General features: G+C 43.7%; 1 protein-coding gene across 1 annotated transcript in view; it reads left to right on the forward strand.

Moving 5' to 3' along the window:
* The first annotated feature begins 3,720 nt into the window (after nt 1–3,720).
* SRSF5 (serine/arginine-rich splicing factor 5) overlaps nt 3,721–20,761 on the forward strand; it is a 45,425-nt gene continuing 28,384 nt past the window's right edge. The window contains exon 1 of the mRNA XM_012000901.1: nt 3,721–4,019. The gene's annotated coding sequence lies outside the window, so the exon portion shown is untranslated. The remainder of the gene's footprint in view (nt 4,020–20,761) is intronic.

A 20,761-nucleotide genomic window follows, 5' to 3' on the forward strand; every position in this document is an offset into this window, starting at 1 on the left:
TAAACAATAGAAAGTTCTCACTGTGCTGGAGGCTGGGAAGTCAAAGGGCAGGGCACCTGCAGATTTGGTGTCTGGTGAGGGCTGCTCTCTGCTTCCAAGATGGCACTTTCTGGCTGCATCCTCTTGTGGTGGAAGGGCAAAAGGGTTGATTCCTACATCCTCACGTGGGAGAAGAGATGGAAGGGCCCAAAGAGGCCTGGCTAGTGCCCTCCAGCACTTTCATAAGGGCATGAATCCCATTCTCCCAGGTGGAACCCTCATGACCTAATCACCTTCCAAAGGCCTCACCTTTTAATACCATCACCTTGGGGTTTAAGTTCCAACATATAAATTTTGGGGGGACGCATACATTCAAACCATAGCATTCTACTTGCAGGAATTTTTCCTACAGATATCTTGTTCATATGTGTTACATATAAGTTACTCAGTGCAATGGTTTAATAAAGCAAAGATTTGAAAATAACCTAAATAATCACCAACATGGGCTGGTTAAATACATATGATATATCCAAACATAAAAGGCATACAAAAAAAAAAAAAAAGAATAATACAGCCTGGCACCAACTGCAGAATACATTGTATGAAAAAGGCCAAGTATGAAGGAATAGAAGAAATAGGCCAGGTATAGAATAGGCCAAGTATAGAAATGCAATCATTTGTATACAAAAAGAGAGAAACAGTGTCAATGTGCTTGCTTCTGTATGCACAGAGGATGTCTGTAAATACACCCCAGACATTGAGAGCACTGGATGACTCTGGAGAGAGATTCTGGTGCTTGGGAGAGTGACATGGGAGGAAGAATCTTCTACTCCCTTTTGTACTTCAGAATTTTTAAGCAAGTGAATGTATTACCTGTTTAATAAATTAATTAAACTAAAATTATATATTAAAAAGTAAAACGCTCTGGGCACAGTGGCTCATGCCTGTAATCCCAACACCATGGGAGGCTGAGGCAGGAGGATCTCTTGAACCCAGGAATTCAAGAGCAGCCTGGGCAACATGGTGAGACCCTCATCTCTACCAAAAATTAGAAAAAATAGCTGGGCATTGTGGTGCACACCTGTGGTCCCAGCTACTTGGGAGGCTGAGGTGGAAGAATTGCTTGAGCCCAGGAGGTTGAGGCTGCAGTGATCTGGGTTCACACCACTGCACTTCAGTCTGGGTGAGAGAGATCCTGTCTCAAAACAAAACAAAACAAAACAAAAGGGCAGGGCGTAGTGGCTCATGCCTGTAATTCCAGCACTTTGGGAGGCCGAGGCGGGCAGATCACAAGGTCAGGAGTTTGAGACCAGTCTAACCAACATAGTGAAACCCTGTCTCTACTAAAAACAGAAAAATTAGCTGGATGTGGTGGCAGGCGCCTGTAATCCCAGCTACTTGGGAGACTGAGGCAGGAGAATTGCTTGAACCTGGGAGGCGGAGGTTGTGGTGAGCCGAGATCGCACCACTGCACTCCAGCCTGGGTGACAGAGCGAGACGCCTTCTCAAAAAACAAACAAACAAACAAAAGGGCATGCTACCTAGACACAGAAGGAATAGAAGGAATAAGTTAACAAGAAATTTTAAAAATTTATCTGATCTCTTGTTACAAATTAGTAATCTGCCTTCTGGGACAGGTCACACAGCTACCTGCAGGGCCTTGCTTAAGAACAATAAACAATTCTCATTGGCTGCTATTTTCATCTACTTTATCCGGAAAAATAAAATTATTTGTTGGGACTTTTAGTATTATGGATGGAATTGTTCCCCCTTCCCCCCATTCATATGTTGGAGTGTTGAAGTCCTAACTCTCAGTCCCTCAGAATGTGATCGTATTTGGAGATAGGGTCTTTAAAGAGGTAATTAAGTCAAAATAAGGTCACCCGATGGCCCTAATGCAATATAACTGGTGTCCCTACAAGAAGAGGAAATGGAAGATGATGTGAAGACACGGGGAGAAGACAGCCTTGTATGAGCCAAGGAGAGGTCTGGAACAGATTTTGCCCTCACGGGCCTGGGGATGAACCAAACTTGCTGACATCCTGCTATTGGACTTCCAACCTCCAGAATGTAAGAACAAACATTTCTGTTGTTTAAACAACAGTCTATGGACTGTTCAGGCTGCCCAGTCTATGGAAGATTGTAATGGCAGCCCTAGCAAACTCATACATTCAGTCTCAGAAGTGGGGGTTGGACCAGGGCTTCTTCCCACGACAGGAACACATCCAGGCCAAGTGCGGTGGCTCATGCCTGTAATCCCAGCACTTTGGGAGAACTGAGGTGGGCGGATCATTTGAGGTCAGAAGTTTGAGACCAGCCTAGCCAATATGATGAAACCCCGTCTCTACTAAAAATACAAAAACTAGCCCAGCATGGTGACTCTTGCCTGTAGTCCCAGCTACTCGGGAGGCTGAGGCAGAAGAATCACTTGAATCCAGGAGGTGGAGGTTACAGTGAGCTGAGATGGTGCCACTGCACTCAAGCCTGGGTGACAGAGTGAGGCTCTGTCAAAGAAAAAAAAAAAGAACACATTCAGAGAATGGGCAGGCAGCCAGCATGGAGGGGGCTGGTGAGGGAACTAGTGAGAAAAGGAAGAAGGCACCCAGTGGGGCAGGACTTTGAATGCCATACTAAGGATGTGGATGTGATTCTGCAGGCAAATGGGAGTCATTGAAGGATACTGAAGAGAAGAATGGTGTGCTCGCAGTGTAACGTATCAGGAAAGAGCTTGATGGACAGTGGATTGGAGTGGACACCAACTGGAAAGACCACTGCAGGCATCTGGTAAAAGATGTTCATTAGCCCTCAGGTGATGAGAGCAGAAGGGGGGCTTGACTTAGCTAGGAAGAATTCACAGAATTGCTCATGTATTTGGGAAAATCATTCAGGTGAAGCGTCTTGAGCTTTGTGGCTGACTGTATGGAAAGGAATGAGAAACAAAGGGATCAAAAAGGCTGCTTATCTCTATGCATAGCAAGGAGAAGAAAGGAGGGAAAGACAGAGAAATGAACAAATTGCTTTGATTTGGAAGAGTGTGTGCAGGGAACCTGTGCGGAGGGCTAGAGCGCATGGGTCTGTGGACTGTGACCAGGATGTGGAGCAGGGTCCATCACACTTGTTCAGAGGGAAGGACCAAAGCCTGTTTCAGGAAATTGCTTCTGAGGTGAAATAGAAGTGGTGTGTCTCCCACAGGAAGATGTAAGGGAACTTGAAGGACCAGAGTAGAGCCCACCTGTGAGAGGCAGTAATTTAGCCCCTCCCATTTTTCTCCATGGCCAGATCTTGTGGGCACCATGCCGACAGCTCTGCGGGGTCTGTTGCAGGCCTAGTTTTTCATTCCTGGGATAGAGTATGGAGGCTGCGGTGGGAGGATCACCTGAGCCCAGGAGATCGAGGCTGCAGGGAGCTGTGTTCGTGCCAATGCACTCCAGCCTAGGCGCCAGAATGACACCCTGTCTCAAAACGAGCAAACAAAAAACAAACCAAAACAAAACTAATGATGCAAAATTTTAAAATTAAAAAAAAGAAGAAAATACAGGATCCACGAAGAGGAGTGGATCCACCCCGTCTTCCTTCCCCGCTGCCATGCCCTTTGGCAGGCAGCCGTCCTCACACCCAGAAAGCCCCAGCTTCGAGTACGAGGGCAAATTCTTCTGCCTGCGCAGGCCGGGGTGCTCGCCACCCTCGCGGTCCGCGTGCGCGTCCTCACGCAGGCTCAGCAGCGCCCGGGCCTGCAGCAGAGGCCGGAGGAAGCACCACGGGCAGCTCAGACCCGAGGGCGCAAGGGCGCGCCGGGCAGGCAGGGCCAGGGCAGAGGGTCCAATTTCCTCCCTCTGACTGGAAAAAAAGCCGCTCTCCCTGGGAAGAACTCGAAGAAGTTGGATGTCTGATCTTCACCTTGGATTTGGGGTCTCGGCCTGCGGGCGACTCACCCCACCCACCAGGAGCCCACGAAGCCGGGCCGGCTCAGCCCGCTGGCGCCATCTAGTGTCGAGTGAGGAGGCGGCCTTCTGCGGCTGGAGGCGACGCTTGGGCTTGGGGTGAGTTAGCCTCCAGGTTATCAAAACGGGGATCAGCGGGGAGTCGGGGGTGTGACAGCCAGTCCTGCTTGGACTCTGTATTCTGTTTGCTAGAGCTGCGGTAACAAATTACCACTAACTGGGTGGCTTGAGGCAGCAGAGGTGTCTTCTGTCACAGTTCTGGAGGCCAGAAGTCTGAAATCAAGGCTTGGGCAGGGCCGTGTCCCCTCCTCAGGCTCTAGGGAGAGTCTGTCCTGGCCTCTTTCTAGCTTTTGGCGGCTGCCCGCAGTTCTTGTTGTGGGTTTGCTTACAGATGCCTCCTCATTCCAGTTTCTGTCTTCCTGTATGTCCAGGCCCCGATCTCCCGCCTCCTATAAGAGCATGAGTTATAGGATTAGAGCCCACTCAATCCAGTAGGACTCATCTTAACCTGATCACAGCCTATTTTCACATAAGATCACATTCAGAGGAACCAGAGGTTAGGACACCCTCCATAGAATCTTTTCGCTCGACAGATGTGCCCGGAGCACCTGCAAGGTGCCAGGCTGGTGCTGAGGGTTGGGCACATGGAGCTGCTCTGTTCTTGAGGTTCTCACGACTGACACTAATAGTGTTATCACTGATCCATGTCCCTCTTCAACCTTGACTCCTTAGTGCCTCGCAGGGCCGGCCCAGAAGCCCTGTATTTCATTGAATTAGGAAGGAAGGATGGAGGAGGGCAGGAGAGAGGAAAGAAGGGTTGCAGGAATGATGCAGGGAGACCACGCAGCGGGGAAGTGGGTGCAGAGCAGTTGGCTAGGGCTTTACAGAGCAAGTGCTTTTGGAGCTGGGTCTTGAACAAATAGCAGTTTAGTTGCCAGGCAGAAGAGATGGGCCAGGGGGAGAGGCATTCTAGGCAGAGCTAACAGGTGGGCAATGCCCAGTTGTGAGTGGCGTCGTGAGGTTGGGGAGTTTGGGAGCCGGGTGTGGTTGGAAGGGAGGGTGTGGGGGCAAGGTGCTGTCAAATGGCTCAGACCTGGAGACTGTGGCTCTATGGTGAAAGGCTTTTAGAGCCATTCTCTTGGCTTGAAGTATCTTGTAGGTGGGCACCCTAGAAGGTTTTAAAGCATGTGCTAGGTGTCGTAATTACCAGGGGTGGAGAAGGTGCAACAGGCAGAGACCCATGAAACAGAGGTCCATAGACTATCCTATGTTATAAATAAAAACTATTATTATTTTTTGAGACAGTGTAGGACTGTAATCTGATCTGATACATTCTATCCATTAATATCTGAGTTAAATATGTTATTAGCTCCCAATCCAGACCCCGGGAGAGGATTCTTGGATCTTCCGCAAGAAAGAATTCAGGGCCAGTCCACAGAGTAAAGTGAAAGCAAGTTTATGAAGAACATAAAGGAATGAAAGAATGACTACTGTAGAGACAGAGCAGTGGCATGGGCTGCTCAACTGAGTATATTTATAGTTATTTCTTGATTATATGCTAAACAAGGCATGGATTATTCATGAGATTTCCAGGAAAGGGGTGGGAATTCCTGGAATTGAGGGTTCCTCTTCCTTTTACACCATATAGGGTAACTTCTGGACATTGCCATGGCATTTGTAAATGGTCATGGCATTGGTGGGAGTGTCTTTTAATATGGTAATGCATTATAATTAATGTATAATGAGCAATGAGGATGACCAGAGGTCACTCTCATCATCATCTTGGTTTTGGTGGGTTTTAGCTGGCTTCTTTTTTTTTTTTTTTTTTTTTGAGATGGAGTTTCGCTCTTGTGCCCAGGTAGGTGTGCAATGGCGCGATCTCAGCTCACTGCAACCTCCGCCTCCGGATTCGAGCGATTCTCCTGCCTCAGTCTTCTGAGTAGCTGATTTAGCCAGCTTCTTTACTGCATCCTGTTTTATCAGTGTGGTCTTTGTGACCTGTATCTTGTAACCTCTATCTCATCCTGTGACTTAGAATACCTAACCGTCTGGGGATGCAGCCCTGTAGGTCTCAGCCTTGTTTTACCCAGCCTTGGATGGGTAAAGTGCTGGGATTACAGGCATGAGCCACTGTGCCTGGACTGACTTGCTTGTTTTTACAGAGATAATCAATCCAGAGTGATGAAACAGACAAATGCTTTGGTTCATGCATCCATCCATCCATCCATCCATCCATCCATCCGGTATTTACTGAGTGTCACCAAGGACTTGCCAAGGTCACATTGCTGTTTAGTAATCCAGCCTTGGATGATTGTTTATACAAAGTTTAATACAAGAAAAACTTCACTGTCTGTCTATTTTCTGGCCTTTTTTTTTCTTTTGAGACCGAGTCTTGCTCTTTTGCCCAGTCTAGGATGCAGAGGCACAATTATACCTCACTTCAGTTTCGACCTCCTGGCCTCAAGTGATCCTTCCACCTCAGCCTCCTGAGTAGGTGGGACTACAGGTGCCATCACGACACCTGGCTAATTTTTTTCTATTTTTTATAGAGACAAGGGATCTCATTATGTTGCCCAGACTGGTCTCAAACTACTGGCCTCAAGTGATCCCCCCACCTTGGCCTCCCAAAGTGCTGGGATTACGGGCATGAGTCATTGTGCCCAGCCTTTTCTGGCCATTTTATTATTTGTTTTATTCTGTATTAGTCTGTTTCCACACTGCTGATAAAGACATACCTGAGACTAGGCAATTTACAAAATAAAGAGGTTTAATTGGACTTACAGTTCCACATGGCTGGGGAAGCCTCACAATCATGGAAGGCAAGGAGGATCAAGTCTCATCTTACATGGATGGCAGCAGGCAAAGAGAGAATGAGGAAGACATAAAAGCGGAAACCCCTGGTGCAACCATCAGATCTCATGAGACTTATTCATTACCATGAGAACAGTATGGGGGAACTTCCCCCATGATTCAATTATCTCCCACTGCATTCCTCCCATAACACTTGGGAATCATGGGAGTACAATTCAACATGAGATTTGGGCAGGGACACAGAGCCAAACCATATCATTCCGCCCCAGCCACTGCCAAATCTCATGTCCTCACATTTCAAAACCAATCATGCCTTCCCAATAGTCCCCCAAAGTCATAATTCATTTCAGCATTAACTCAAAAGTCCACAGTCCAAAGTCTTATCTGAGACAAGGCAAGTCCCTTCTGCCTACGAGCCTGTAAAATCACAAGCAAGCTAGTTATTTCCTGGATACAATCGAGGTACAGATATTGGGTAAATACAATCATTCCAAATTGGAGAAATTGGTCAAAACAAAGGGGATAAAGGGCCCACACAAGTCCAAAATCCAGTGAGGCAGTCAAATTCTAAAGCTCCAAAATGATCTCCTTTGACTCCATGTCTCACATCTGGGTCATGCTGATGCAAGATGTGGGTACCCATGGTCTTGGGAGGCTCCACCCCTGTGGCTTTGCAGGGTATAGCCTCCTTCTTGGCTGCTTTTATGGGTTGGTGTTGAGTGTCTGTGGCTTTTCCAGGCACATGGTGCAAGCTGTCAGTGAATCTACCATTCTGGGGCCTGAAGGGTGGTGGCCCTCTTCTTACAGCTCTACTAGGTAGTACCCCAGTAGGGACTCTGTGTGGGGCTCTGACCCCATGTTTTCCTTCCACACTGCCCTAGCAAAGGTTCTCCATGAGGGCCCCACCCCTGCAGCAAACTTCTGCCTGGGTATCCAGGCATTTCCATACATCTTCTGAAATCTAGGCAGAGATTCCCAAACCTCAATTCTTTACTTCTGTGCATCTGTAGGCTTGACACCATGTGGAAGCTTCCAAGGCTTGGAGCTTCACCCTCTGAAGCCACAATCCAAACTCTACATTGGCTCCTTTCAGCCATGGCTGAATCAGCTGGAACACAGGACACCAAGTCCCTAGGCTGCATACAGCTTAGGGACCCTGGTCCCAGCCCAGGAAACCAGTTTTTTGCCTAGGCGTCTGGGCCTGTGATAGGAGGGGATGCCGTGAAGATCTCTGACATGCCCTGGAGACATTTTCCTCATTGTCTTAGGGATTAACATTTGGCTCCTGGTTACCTATGCAAATTTCTGCACTTGGCTTGGATTTCTCCTCAGAAAATGGGATTTTCTTTTCTATCACATTGTTAGGCTTCAAATTTTCCAAACTTTTATGCTCTGTTTTCCTTTTAAAACTGAATGCTTTTAATAGCACTCAAATCACCTCTTGAATGCTTTGCTGCTTAGAAATTTCTTCCACCAGATATCCTAAGTCATCTCTCTCAAGTTCAAAGTTCCACAAATCTCTAGGACAGGGACAAAATGCTGCCACCTCTTTGCTAAAACATAACAAGAGTCACCTTTGCTTCAGTTCCCAACAAGTTTCTCATCTCCATCTGAGACCACCTCAGACTGGACCTTTTTGTTCATATCACTATCAGCATTTTTGTTAAAGCCATTCAACAAGTCTCTAGGAAGTTCCAAACTTTCCCACATTTTCCTGTTTTCTTCTGAGTCCTCCAAACTGTTCCAACTTCTTCCCGTTACCCAGTTCCAAAGTCGCTTCTACATTTTCGGGTATCTTTTCAGCAACACATCACTCTACTGGTACCAATTTACTATATTAGTACATTTTCATGCTGCTGATAAAGACATGTCTGAGACTGGGCAATTTACAAAAGGAAGAGATTTAACTGGACTTACAGTTCCACTTGACTGGGGAAGACTCACAATCACAGCAGAAGGCAAGGAGGAACAAGTTACCTCTTACATGGGTGGCAGCAGGCAAAGAGAGAATGAAGAAGACAAAAGCAGAAACCAGCTGGGCGTGGTGGCTCACAGCTGTAATCCCAGCACTTTGGAAGGCTGAGGTGGGGGGATCACGAGGTCAGGAGATTGAGACCATCCTGACCAACACGGTGAAACCCCGTCTCTAATAAAACACAAAAAATTAGCTAAGTATTGTGGCACACAACTGTAGTCCCAGTTACTTGGGAGGCTGAGGCAGGAGAATCACTTGAACCCAGGAGGCAGAGGTTGCAGTGAGTTGAGACGGAGCCACTACACTCCAGGCTGGGGACAGAGTGAGATTCTGTCTCAAAAAAAAAAAAAAAAAAAAAGCAAAACCTCTAATAAAACCATCAGATCTCGTGAGACTTATTCACTACCACAAGAATAATATAGAGAAAACTGCCCCCCATGATTCAATTATCTCCCACTGGGTCCCTCCCACAACATGGGGAACTATGGGAGTAGAATTCAAGATAAGATTTGGGTGGGGTCACAGAGCCAAATTATTTCACATTCCATGATTGTTGCTGCAAATAATTTTGTTGTATGGAGGAGGATAGCGTTGAAAAATGATCTCTCTGGAGGTCACATGTACTGGATGTGTTCTTGTTGGCAGCCTGGGGATGTCTGCTCTCAGCTGAACATAAGAACAGGACTATGTGAGGGTTAAGTTGAATGATTTGCCATATATTAGTTAAAATGATCACTTGACATTCATTCAAAGTTAAATGCCTTAAATTAAGAAAGCTTGCCATAGGAGAAAAGCACATCTTCCATTTGGAAGCATGAACCAGGCTTTTCTCTGAACAGCACCCATAGTTGAAGCCATTGTAGGACTGTGGGGAACAGGACTGACTTTGTTGCCGGTGCAGGGGATAGGGGCATGTCTTGGGGAGGCAACTCCTGGGCGGGGGGAAGCACCTCCTGGGGATGGCCAGGTGTCTCCTGCCCTGACTGGCCAGGTGGGCTGGGCGGAGCCTCAGGGCTGGGACTCTTCTCCAGCGCCCCTGAGTTTCCCACCTAGTTGGCTTTGTTGGCCAAGACCAGGTCCTGGGTTCTCTGGGCTTTTCCTGGGGGAACCAGAGTGTGGTTCTGTGACTTCTCGTTCCTGCCAGTGCCACCTTCCTGGAGAGCACTCCAGGTTTCTGCATAGCTCAGTCATGCCTGTCCTCCCCACCTGGGGACTGAGAAAGCCCATTTCTGAGGAGGACTTTGTTATCTTTAGGACACAGAATCCCCTCCTAGCAGAGGCTCATTTGTTTGATGCACATACTTTTTTGTTCTGGGGAAACTATAAGCAGCACAGTCCTCTGGATAATTAGGAGCTGGAGTTTTGGATTGAAGAAAGAGGACTCAGTGTGTAAGTGGTTAGATGATGAGCTCCCTAAGAAGGCAGACTGCCTGGTACACCTCTTCTCCGGGGTCCAGCACAGTGCTTGGCTTGTAGTTGGGAAGAGGTAATAGTAACCACCATTATGTCAGAAATTGCACGGGAGCACCTTCCATGCATTCCTGGGAAGCTGGTGTTCTCATTATCCCCATTTTACTGATGGGAAATGCGTTTAGAGAGGTTGAGGAACTTGGCTATGGTTAAAAAGTGGCTGAGACTGCAATCTGCATTTTCACAGCATCCTAAGTGATTCAGGTACAGGTGGTCTCTTCTGTGGAGAAATACTTTGTTAAAATACATTGTATTTTAACCCTAATACTGTGTTACAATACACTGGGAGCTTTGATTTTGCTTAAGACATCAAGGGTATTACCTCGAGCCTCACTGACTTTAGAGTTGGTTTAAGTAGTCTTTGTTCCTTAGGCAAGATAAGTGGGCTGGGGTCAGGGACCCCCAGGTTCTCCTCCTCACTCTCTTACTAGGTAGCTGTGTGACTTCGGTCAGTTACTCACCTCTGGTCCTTAATTTCTTTATTTGTGAAGGAAGAGAATTAGGCTCATTCAGCAATTCTCAAACCTTCCTTTTTATTTTTAACTGTAATTCACTGTAAGACATATATTTTACACAGTTTTAAAGAATGTGTTCTAATAGCCTAGATTATTTTCTCTTCCCCTCCTCCCCCCCATTCCCATCCCCCCTTCCTTTCTTTTTCTCTTCTCTCTGCTCCAACCCCCTCTTCCCTTTTCCTCTTTCTATTTTATTTCATTAAAAATAAAGTATGGGTTGAAACCCACTAAAGTGATTTCAAGAGCCACCAATGGGTTGAGACCCCCAGTTTGGAAATCTTTGGGCTAAATGATCCACTGACATTCTGTGGGTCTGTAACCAATGGCCCTGAGCTCAGATCCCCAGGGCCAGGCCTGACAGATGAAGGGGCGGGCAGGGCGGAAGCAGAGGTGATGTCCTGGGCGGCCTCTACAGCCAGCAGGTTAAAAGGCAGATCTCCAGATGCTTTTAAACAAGCCCAAATTACAGTGTCTTAGGTGAAATAACTCCCCATTTTTAATAGTTAGCAGGTATTAACTCTGGTTTTAAATCCAATATAAAAAGTTTGTCATTTTGATTTTTGAATACTGTGCAAGCAAGCGATAGCAGGAGGGAGAGAGGGAGAGAGAGAAACCTATATAGCCAGAGGTTTAGTTATCTGTGTAAATTATCAATCCTCTTTTTCTTCACCTTTGCCGGCCTGTCCTATACTAAATCAGTTCAGCAGAATCACAGCCAGAAAGACCCCTGTGCCTAGGAGAGGGTGCGTGTTTGCTTAATTCACCTCCAGATCCACTCCTCAGCCCAGTCTTGTTTGCAAGCACGCTTCCCTCACTCAGCATATCTGGGTTAGCTTTGTAACCACGGAGTCACTGGAGGCAAAGGGTGGCTTAAGTAGCAGAAGGTGAAAAGTGTTCCCTGGAAACATCTTTTCCACCTCATCCCCATCCCCAAGCATCCTTGGGTCACCCATGGCCTGCCTCCAGTGGGTGCACAGGGCAGCTCCTCCCAGAGGGCCCAGCTGCTAATGACAGATCATGGCATCTGAAGCCTGGGCTGACTCAGGAGGCAGAAGAAAGTAAGCAACTGTGGCTCCTCCCAGGAAGAGACCTGGGCAGCTACGCAGTATAACCAGCTCCACCTCTGCGTCCTCCTCTTCTTCATGCCCTGCTGATCGTACAATAGTTTTTCTAGAGCGAGAAACGCCAGCTCCCATACCTCGTGATTGGTTTTCTCCTCCAAGTGACAGCTTGGGGAAGAATACTGCCACTCAACTACTGAATTTGAGGATTCCTTAATCTCCCTGACCCTGGGGTGTGGTCTCAGAAAACAAAAGATGCAATGTAAAAGCAAACTATATCCTATTAAAAAATTATGGCTGGGCACAGTGGCTCATACCTGTAATCCCAGCACTTTGGGAGGCCAAGTTGGGCAGATCGATCACGAGGTCAGGAGATCGAGACCATCCTGGCTAACATGGTGAAACCCCGTGTCTACTAAAAAATACAAAAAATTAGCCGGGTGTGGTGGCAGGCACTTGTAGTCCCAGCTACTCAGGAGGCTGAGGCAGGAGAATGGTGTGAACCCGTGAGGCAGAGCTTGCAATGAGCTGAGATTGCGTCACTGCACTCCAGCCTGGGTGACAGAGTGACACGAGACTCTGTCTCAAAAAAAGAAAAAAAGAAAAAAAAATTATTATGGAAAATTTCAAACAGGCACAACAGAAAATAGTTCAATGAACCTTCATGTACCCATTGCTCTGCTTCAATGGTTATCAATATTCTATTAATTTTGTGCCTTTTTTTTCATTCTCTAGGTGAGACGGAGTCTCACTGTGTCGCCCAGGCTGGAGTGCAGTGGCCGGATCTCAGCTTACTGCAAGCTCCGCCTCCCGGGTTTATGCCATTCTCCTGCCTCCCAAAGTGCTGGGATTACAGGCTTGAGCCACTGTGCCCGGCCAATTTTGTGCCATTTTAAAAAAATGAGCCTTTGAAGTTATGTTTACTGCCAGGGAAAGATCTTCTTGGTTTATGGAAAAAGACAGTTTATAAAATATTAATAGTTATTGTAGTGTGATTTCAGTCATGTTAAAATGCACTTTTAGACATTTGGAACAGCAGATTACCACAGGGTAAATGTGCTTGATGGACAACTGCTGAGTACTTAGTATCTGTGACTTGTTGTGGTGGCTTATTTTTTAAATTTTTCTTAATTTTATTTATTTATTTATTTATTTATTTATTTATTTATTTTGAGACGGAGTCTCGCTCTGTCGCCCAGGCTGGCGTGCAGTGGCATGATCTTGGCTCACTGCAAGCTCTGCCTCCTGGGTTCATGCCATTCTCCTGCCTCAGCCTCCCAAGTAGCTGGGATTACAGGAGCCTGCCACAACTCCCGGCTAAGTTTTTTTATTTTTAGTAGAGACGGGGTTTCACCATGTTAACCAGGATGGTCTCGATCTCCTGACCTTGTGATCCACCCGCCTTGGCCTCCCAAAGTGCTGGGACTACAGGTGTGAGCCTCTGGCAGCTTATTTTTTTTTAAAAGAATGTGTCCTGTTTAGAGGGACAGAGTGAGGCAGTCTCTTGTCCTGGCAGAGAGATGCACAGCTGTCTGTCACCTGCTTCAAAACACTCTGCCACCCACCATTCACCCACTCAGCATTATGTTTCTGGTGTGAAGAAAACAGCACTGTGACAGAAAGCGACTGGGGCTTCAGTAATACCGCCGACTGAACTCATAAATGCTAGGTGCCCCAGAAAGTCATGGTGTCAAAATATATTTGACTGACTATGATGCCTGCAGGATATTCTTGCTAAATTAAAAAAAAAAGTTATAATGCCATCAACTGGATGATCCTAATTTTGATTTTGATAAAATATTAGCATAGGAAGGAGGCTTGGATGGATGCCAAAAGGTTAGCAGTGCTGTTATGTGGGCTGGGCTTCTGTAATAGCTTGGATTCTTCTTGCTTATCTGTATAGTCTACTTTTCTCCCCTATGCGGTGCATATAGAAAAATGAAAGCAACTTAAACATCCAAAATAAATAAAGGTTTATTTATGAATCTGAAAGCAGGAAGTGCAACTGGGTGCTCTACTTAAGGTCCTGAGCTGGAAGAGCCTGTCTGAGGACGAACCTGTCTGATGAAAAACCTGTCTTTGTCAGACAGGTTTGAGGCAGGACACTGGAAATGGCTTTGTTTCCTCAGATGTCAGAGAGGGTGGAGATGGGGTTACAGGTGTGGGCATTGCACAGGTAAAACAAAACACCCAATAGAACCTAGGGAGTCCTTTGTGCATGCGCACACACAAGAGAGTGGCACTTTGGGCAAATGGCCCTAATCTAGTGCAGCAAGGTTGAAATGAGTGCTTGGCTCCTCGTAAAACAAGGTTCCATTCCCCACGGAGACTTTAAGCAGCTTGTACATGGAGTGAACACAGAAAATCTGCACAGGTCTCAGTTAATTTAGAAAATTTAGTTCCAAGGGTGAGGACGTGCCCATGACACAGACTCAGGAAGTCCTGATGACATGTGTCCAAGGTGGTTGGGGCACAGGCTTGGTTTGTACATTTTAGGGAGACATGAGACATCAATCAATATATGTAAGTAGTACATTAGTACCCACCCCAACCGCTCCCCCAGGTTTCCAGGTCACAGGTCTATGGGAGATTCTTTGGAGTTTCTGATTAGTCTTTCCAAAGGAGGCAATCAGAATACGCACCTATCTCTGTGAGCAGAGGGATAACTTTGAATAGAATGGAGGACAGGTTTGCCCTGAGTGGTTCCCAGTTTAAGGGGGCCAAGATATTTTCCTTTCACATTTCACCCCTTTTCTTTTTCAAAATCTTTTGGAGAAAGTATTTTAGAAGAAAATGAGTCTCTGGTCTCAGGTTTTATCCGATCTCTCATGGCGAGGACAGTTTATTCCTAGATGGATAGGTCTCAAAAACTCATTTTTAGCAGTTTGTGAAGTCTCATGTGCTGTGAAGAGAAAATGCAGGGAGGAAGGGAGAAAAACAACAACAAACAAAAGAACAATCCTGGAAAAGTTGAGATAGGCCACATTACACTGAAGTTCATATATTAGTACGCAGGTATGAAAGTGGATTATGTATATAAATAGGTTGCTGTTATTTTCTTCTGAAGTTTAAGTTGTCTAGCTTCAGTTCACAGGGCTTGAAAAAAGCACAGCTGAGTTTTCAGTAACGCCAAGTTAGGCAAAATGGAAAAAAAAGAAGGAAAAAAATCTGAAAATATTATTTTGAAGACTTGTAGCCAAGAAAAATTAGAATTTGTTTCAAACTGTAGAAAATAACAAAAATTGAAAAAACATTAGGCAAGACTAGAATCTAACAATAAGTGTACTATAGTTTTGAAACACAATTTTTCTCTCTCCAGTTTCCCATTTTTACTAAAGATAAATCATGGTAGAACTGGTTTGGTTTATTACACTCGGCCTAATTATTTGCATACAGTGCAGTGAGAATAATTGTTTTTTACATAGGCTTTTAAATTGGCTTTGATGGAACTTGTTCCATAAGAGGAATCTCAGGTGAGACTTTGTACAGCCAAGCCCAGCCATGAATTTGTGTCATCATATATCTATGAGTTGAGTGAATTTTCTCTCCTCTTGACATTCCCAGACAAACCTGGGGCTTCTGCGCCTGTCAGAAAGTGACATACTTTATTTACCACAGGGCAGAAACCCTGTACCTGAACTGTGTACACAAAATATAAGGCCAGTTTCCCAAGGGCTTTATTGACTGTGTAAGTCAAGTTTGATTCCTTAAAGGAAAGCATACCATTCCAGTCAAAGCCTTGGTATAGTAACTAGTTTCTCCAGTTGTGTCCTGTTACAAATGAAAACAGATTCTTATTATACTTATGCAAATAATGTATTACCATAAATTAAAAATACTTACAAATAGTTTCCAAATTCTGGAGAAATTATATACAGAGAATCAAATATGCTCCAAATTTTGTTCATAGAATTATACTGAACTGTTAAAAGCTGTCAGTAGCTCAAAAGAAAAGTTTTAAGGCTCTGAAAAACAAAACAAAGGATCAGCAAACATTTTAAGCAAAAAGTCAGTATGATTAGTTCAGTCCAGGCAGTTAATTCCTGTTCTGCTTGATACTCATGAACGTTTTAGCTCTCCATTAGTCCTGAAAGTTTTTCCTCTATTCTAATGTCACAATCTCCAAAGTTATCAGAAATCTCCATTCAAGAGCACCTATTATAGTTTTATAGCTGATTATAAGACCACCTTCTAAAGAGAACCAAAACAAGACAACAATTGTCCATGGATGAACAAAGTCTTAGGGCAGTCAGAGTCAAAGACACAAATGATGAAGAAATTTGTTACTTCTGTGGCACACAATAATTTTAACACAATAATTATTATTATTACTGATAATGTACACTAAATTATATCAGAATTATAGGAGTTTTCCCTAATTTTGGAACACATACCAATAATATATTTATGCAAATACAGCTCAAAGAAAACCCAACACCATTTCATATTTGGCAATGCTTCCTGTATAATTTTTATACCAAATAAGCCAAATTATGGGGTTTTTTGGGACTTCAGGGAAACTAAATATCTTAAAGGATTAATTAGGTCAGAAAAAAGACATAATTTATAAGCCAATTTTGGAAAGTTTGTCAAATATCAAAGGTTTTAAACACTTGATATCACAAAATAGGATCATAGGTCATTGTAAAATAAGTCATTCATTTAACCAAAGTGATAACTCAAGGATTAAAAAAAAAAAAAAAAAAAGGAGAAAACCTTTATTCTCTGAGACACACAACTAAATTTTCCAAACAATAAGCCCTAATAAAAACAGCATGGGCTGGGCATGGTGGCTCACATCTGTAATCCCAGCACTTTGGGAGCCCGAGGTGGAAGGATCACAAGGTCAAGAGATTGAGACCATCCTGGCCAACATGGTGAAACTCTGTCTCTACTAAAAAAAATACAAAAATTAGCTGGGTGTGGTGGCGCATGTCTGTAGTCCCAGCTACTTGTGAGGCTGAGGCAGGAGAATTGCTTGAACCCAGGAAGCGGAGGTTGTAGTGAGCTGAGATCATGCCACTGCACTCCAGCCTGGTGACAGAGAGAGACTCTGTCTAAAAACAAAACAAAACAAAACAAAAAACCAGCATGAAGCCAAAATTTTATAAACAATTTGTAAAATTTTAATCTTGACCATAAGATAACTTACATAGACCTTTGATACCCTTTATAACCTTTATTAAGGAGTTGGTTAATGCTCCAAGAAAATCTTGTTAATCTGACATGGTCCATATGCTGGTCTTGCATCAGTGTGCCTTTGACATTAATGATTAATTTATAGAGAAACTGGACTTATTTTATCATTCAAAATTGGTGCTTACAATCTTAGGTGCCTACCTCTTCCACAATAGTCCCTTGAGGAGTTAATAACTAATTTCTTGCCCTATGTCTCAGGAATGCAGTTTACTTTGATTGGCAACTTCTATGGGGCCTGAAGATGAGGCTTTAATTGCTGTCAGTGTTTAAGATTTAGCAGGGCTTGGTGTCTTTTTCAGACCTAGGAATCAAAGCCCTGTAACCCAATGTCGCAAGAACTTTAAAAGGACATACAGGAAGATACATAGATGTAATAACCTTAATCGAGAAAATTTGTTTGTTTGTTTGTTTGTTTTTGAGATGGAGTCTCACTCTATTGCCCAGGCTGGAGTACAGTGGCATGATCTTGGCTCACTGCAACCTCCACCTCCCAGGTTCAAGCGATTCTCCTGCCTCAGCCTCCCAAATAGCTGCAAACACAGGTGCACACCACCATGCCTGGCTAATTTTTGTATTTTTAGTAGAGATGGGGTTTTGTCATGTTGGCCAGGCTGGTCACAAACTCCTGACCTCAAGTGATCCATCCGCCTTGGCTTCCCAAAGTGCTGTGCTGGGATTACAGGTGTGAGCCACTGCACCTGGGCAAGAAAAATTTTATCTCAGTTTTTTTCCTAAGTGAACCAAAACTTAATAATAATATGACAACGTGATCATATTAAAGTTTTTGTTTTTGTTTTTTAATATAAATCTTCTTATCGTGACTTATACTGACCATTCGTGACATGCTTGGACTTTCTGGTTTGTCCTGAACATCCCTCCTTCTTAAGTAACCATTTATTTTAGGATTAAATTTGTCATACAAGATTCTTTCTCATGTAAAATTATTTCTCTTTAAGCTTTCTTGCCACAAAAATACCTCTTTATTATGAAATTATGTCTTTACGCTTTCTTACCACAAAAAAGACCTCTTTATTATTTTTTTAAATTAATTTATTTTTTGAGACAGAGTCTCGCTCTGTCACCCAGGCTGGAGTGCAGTGGCGTGATCTCAGCTCTCTGCAACCTCCACTTCCTGGGTTCACGCCATTATCCTGCCTCAGCCTCCCGAGTAGCTGGAACTACAGGCGCCTGCTACCAGGCCAGCTATTTTTTTGTATTTTTAGTAGAGATAGGGTTTCACCGTGTTAGCCAGGATGGTCTCGATCTCCTGACCTTGTGATCCACCCGCCTCAGCCTCCCAAAGTGTTGGGATTACAGGAGTGAGCCACCACACTCGGCCTACCTCTTTATTTTTATAACTTTCTTTACGTCTCTTTATTTTCTGGTTCCTTTTACCTTGTTTCATACATAATCTTTAAGTTAGCTTTGAATTAGACAAAACTTGTTCTCCTTTTTTAAAAAAGGGTACACTTTTTTTTTTTTTTAAGCAAGAATGTTTTCCTACAATATACACTTATTGGAAAATACCCAAATAATGAAATCTCTGTTATTTAATTTAACTTTGTATTCTAAAGTATGACCAGTTTGTCTACAAGTATTTATCCCATTATATTTACATAATTATTTTAATTGTTTACCTAGATTATTTATGAAAACTGTGATATGATTTAAAGTTATGAAACCACTATTGCAAAGTTATAACTGAGACAGTGAAGAAAGATTTGACCTAACTGACTCCATCTTGCTCTTAACCTCCAAGCTGTCCTTGTTCGTTCCTGGGTATAGGCTGAACTAACTTTAAGAGGAACTTAGTTTATAATTTAGCTTTGAAACAAAGATGGTAACAGTCCTTTCCCAAAATAAACCTCCTTATTGCCTGTGGACTAGATTGGCTAGAGCTACAAGATTAGAAGTTATGGTAATCTTACTAAATTTAAGGTGCAGATATTTTCATTAAAGCAATATAAATGTCTTATTTATTAAAAATTACACAAGCAAAGATCGTTCTGTTTTGGACTGGGTTTATAATTTTGCTATAACCCCTGTGTCAAGTTTTTGACACTTTATATTATTTGGCAGGGATAAGTATGAAATTGCTTGATTAATAAATGCAAACAAAGATGTATGCTGGCAATTCTTTTTTTTGAGGTGAAGTTTCACTCTTGTTGCCCAGGCTGGAGTGCAATGGCACAATCTCAGCTTACTGCAACCTCTGCCTCCTGGGTTCAAGTGATTCTCCTGTCTCAGCCTCCCGAGTAGCTGGAATTACAGGCACCTGCCACCATGCCCAGCTAATTTTTGTATTTTTAGTAGAGATAGAATTTCACCATGTTGGCCAGGTTGGTCTCAAACTCCTGACTTCAGGTGATCCGCATGCCTTGGCCTCCCAAAGTGCTGAGATTACAGGCATGAGCCGCCATACCCGGGCTGTATGCTGGCAATTCTTAAGACATTTCTAATGTTACTTTACCAATAATTTTAAAGCTAGCTTATTTATTAAAGATTTTACTTAAGTTATATAAACTTAAAAAAGCATTTGACTAGTCTTTTCTTTTTTAGTGGCACTTTTATTTTTTAAACCAATTAATTAGAGCTCTTTTATGTATTATTTTAGGAGTAAAACATTGTGTACATAATACATAAATACACAGACATATTTGGTATGTCAATGGAAGCACATTTTATAGAGTCATAAAAACGCCTTTGGCCAGGCGTGGTGGTTCATGCCTATAATCTCAGCACTTTGGGAGGCCAAGGCAGGTGGATCACGAGGTCAGGAGTTCAAGACCAGACTGGCCAAGATGGCAAACCCTCATCTCTACTAAAAATACAAAAAATATTTAGCTGGGCATGGTGACACTTGCCTGTAATCCCAGCTATTCAGGAGGCTGAGGCAGAGAATTTCTTAAACCCAGGAGGCAGAGGTTGCAGTGAGCCGAGATTGCACCATTGCACTCCAGCTTGGGGGACAGAGCGGGGTGGGTGGGGGGAGGCGGGTAAAAAAAAAACAACCCTTTTTTTTTTTCCTATCTTAGACTTTCGGATGCTTGATAACCTGTTTAACAATCCCGGGCAGTTGTCAGCTAAATAGCCTTAAATTTGCATATTAAGGGAAGTCAAATAGCAAAATTTACATTAGAAAGCGCAGACAGAAAAAGTTTGGATTATAGAAATTATAAAGGCCTTTTAAATACACACACACACATACACAAACACACACACAGAGATCCTGCAGTTTTTATTTAAGAGCTTTTAGCCATGAGATAAATACAAATTTACTGGCTTGCAGAAAACTTGTTGGATCTAAACAGTGGTTTTGTCTTAATAGAAAAGTAACAGCAGATTTAGAGCAGGCAGAAAAGGACAGAGAAAAAGAGGATTTAGGAACTCTGTAATTTGCAGGTCAATCTTAGGGCTCTTTTTCCTTAATGTAAATGTTCACAAAGATCTTATTATTTTCATTTTACATAAACTTTGACAAGTAGAGGTGCCATAAAACCGAGGGAGTGCTGAAAAGGGGGTCATTCTCCTTGTTTTCTCCTCATTCTTAGATTGTTTGTTTCACGCTTCTTTTTATTTCTTAAAAGGAGCACCTGAGCTGTGGTCTGGGGTTTTTGTGTGGTAGATTAACATGTGCTGCTTGTGGGCAGGACTCCAGAGTCTGTCACCACTGAGTCGTTTCCACCCTTTTACGTGTCTCAGTTTCTCTCTTGAGAGGTCTATGACCTCGGAGAAGGCTCAAAATGCTGTCTAATCAGCCCTGATACGCATTTCCTGGACAAGTCTTTTTTTTTTTTTTTTTTTTTTTTT

Source organism: Mandrillus leucophaeus, unplaced genomic scaffold, assembly GCF_000951045.1.
Source record: "Mandrillus leucophaeus isolate KB7577 unplaced genomic scaffold, Mleu.le_1.0 Scaffold641, whole genome shotgun sequence".
In the NCBI taxonomy this organism is placed as follows: Eukaryota; Metazoa; Chordata; class Mammalia; order Primates; family Cercopithecidae; genus Mandrillus; species Mandrillus leucophaeus.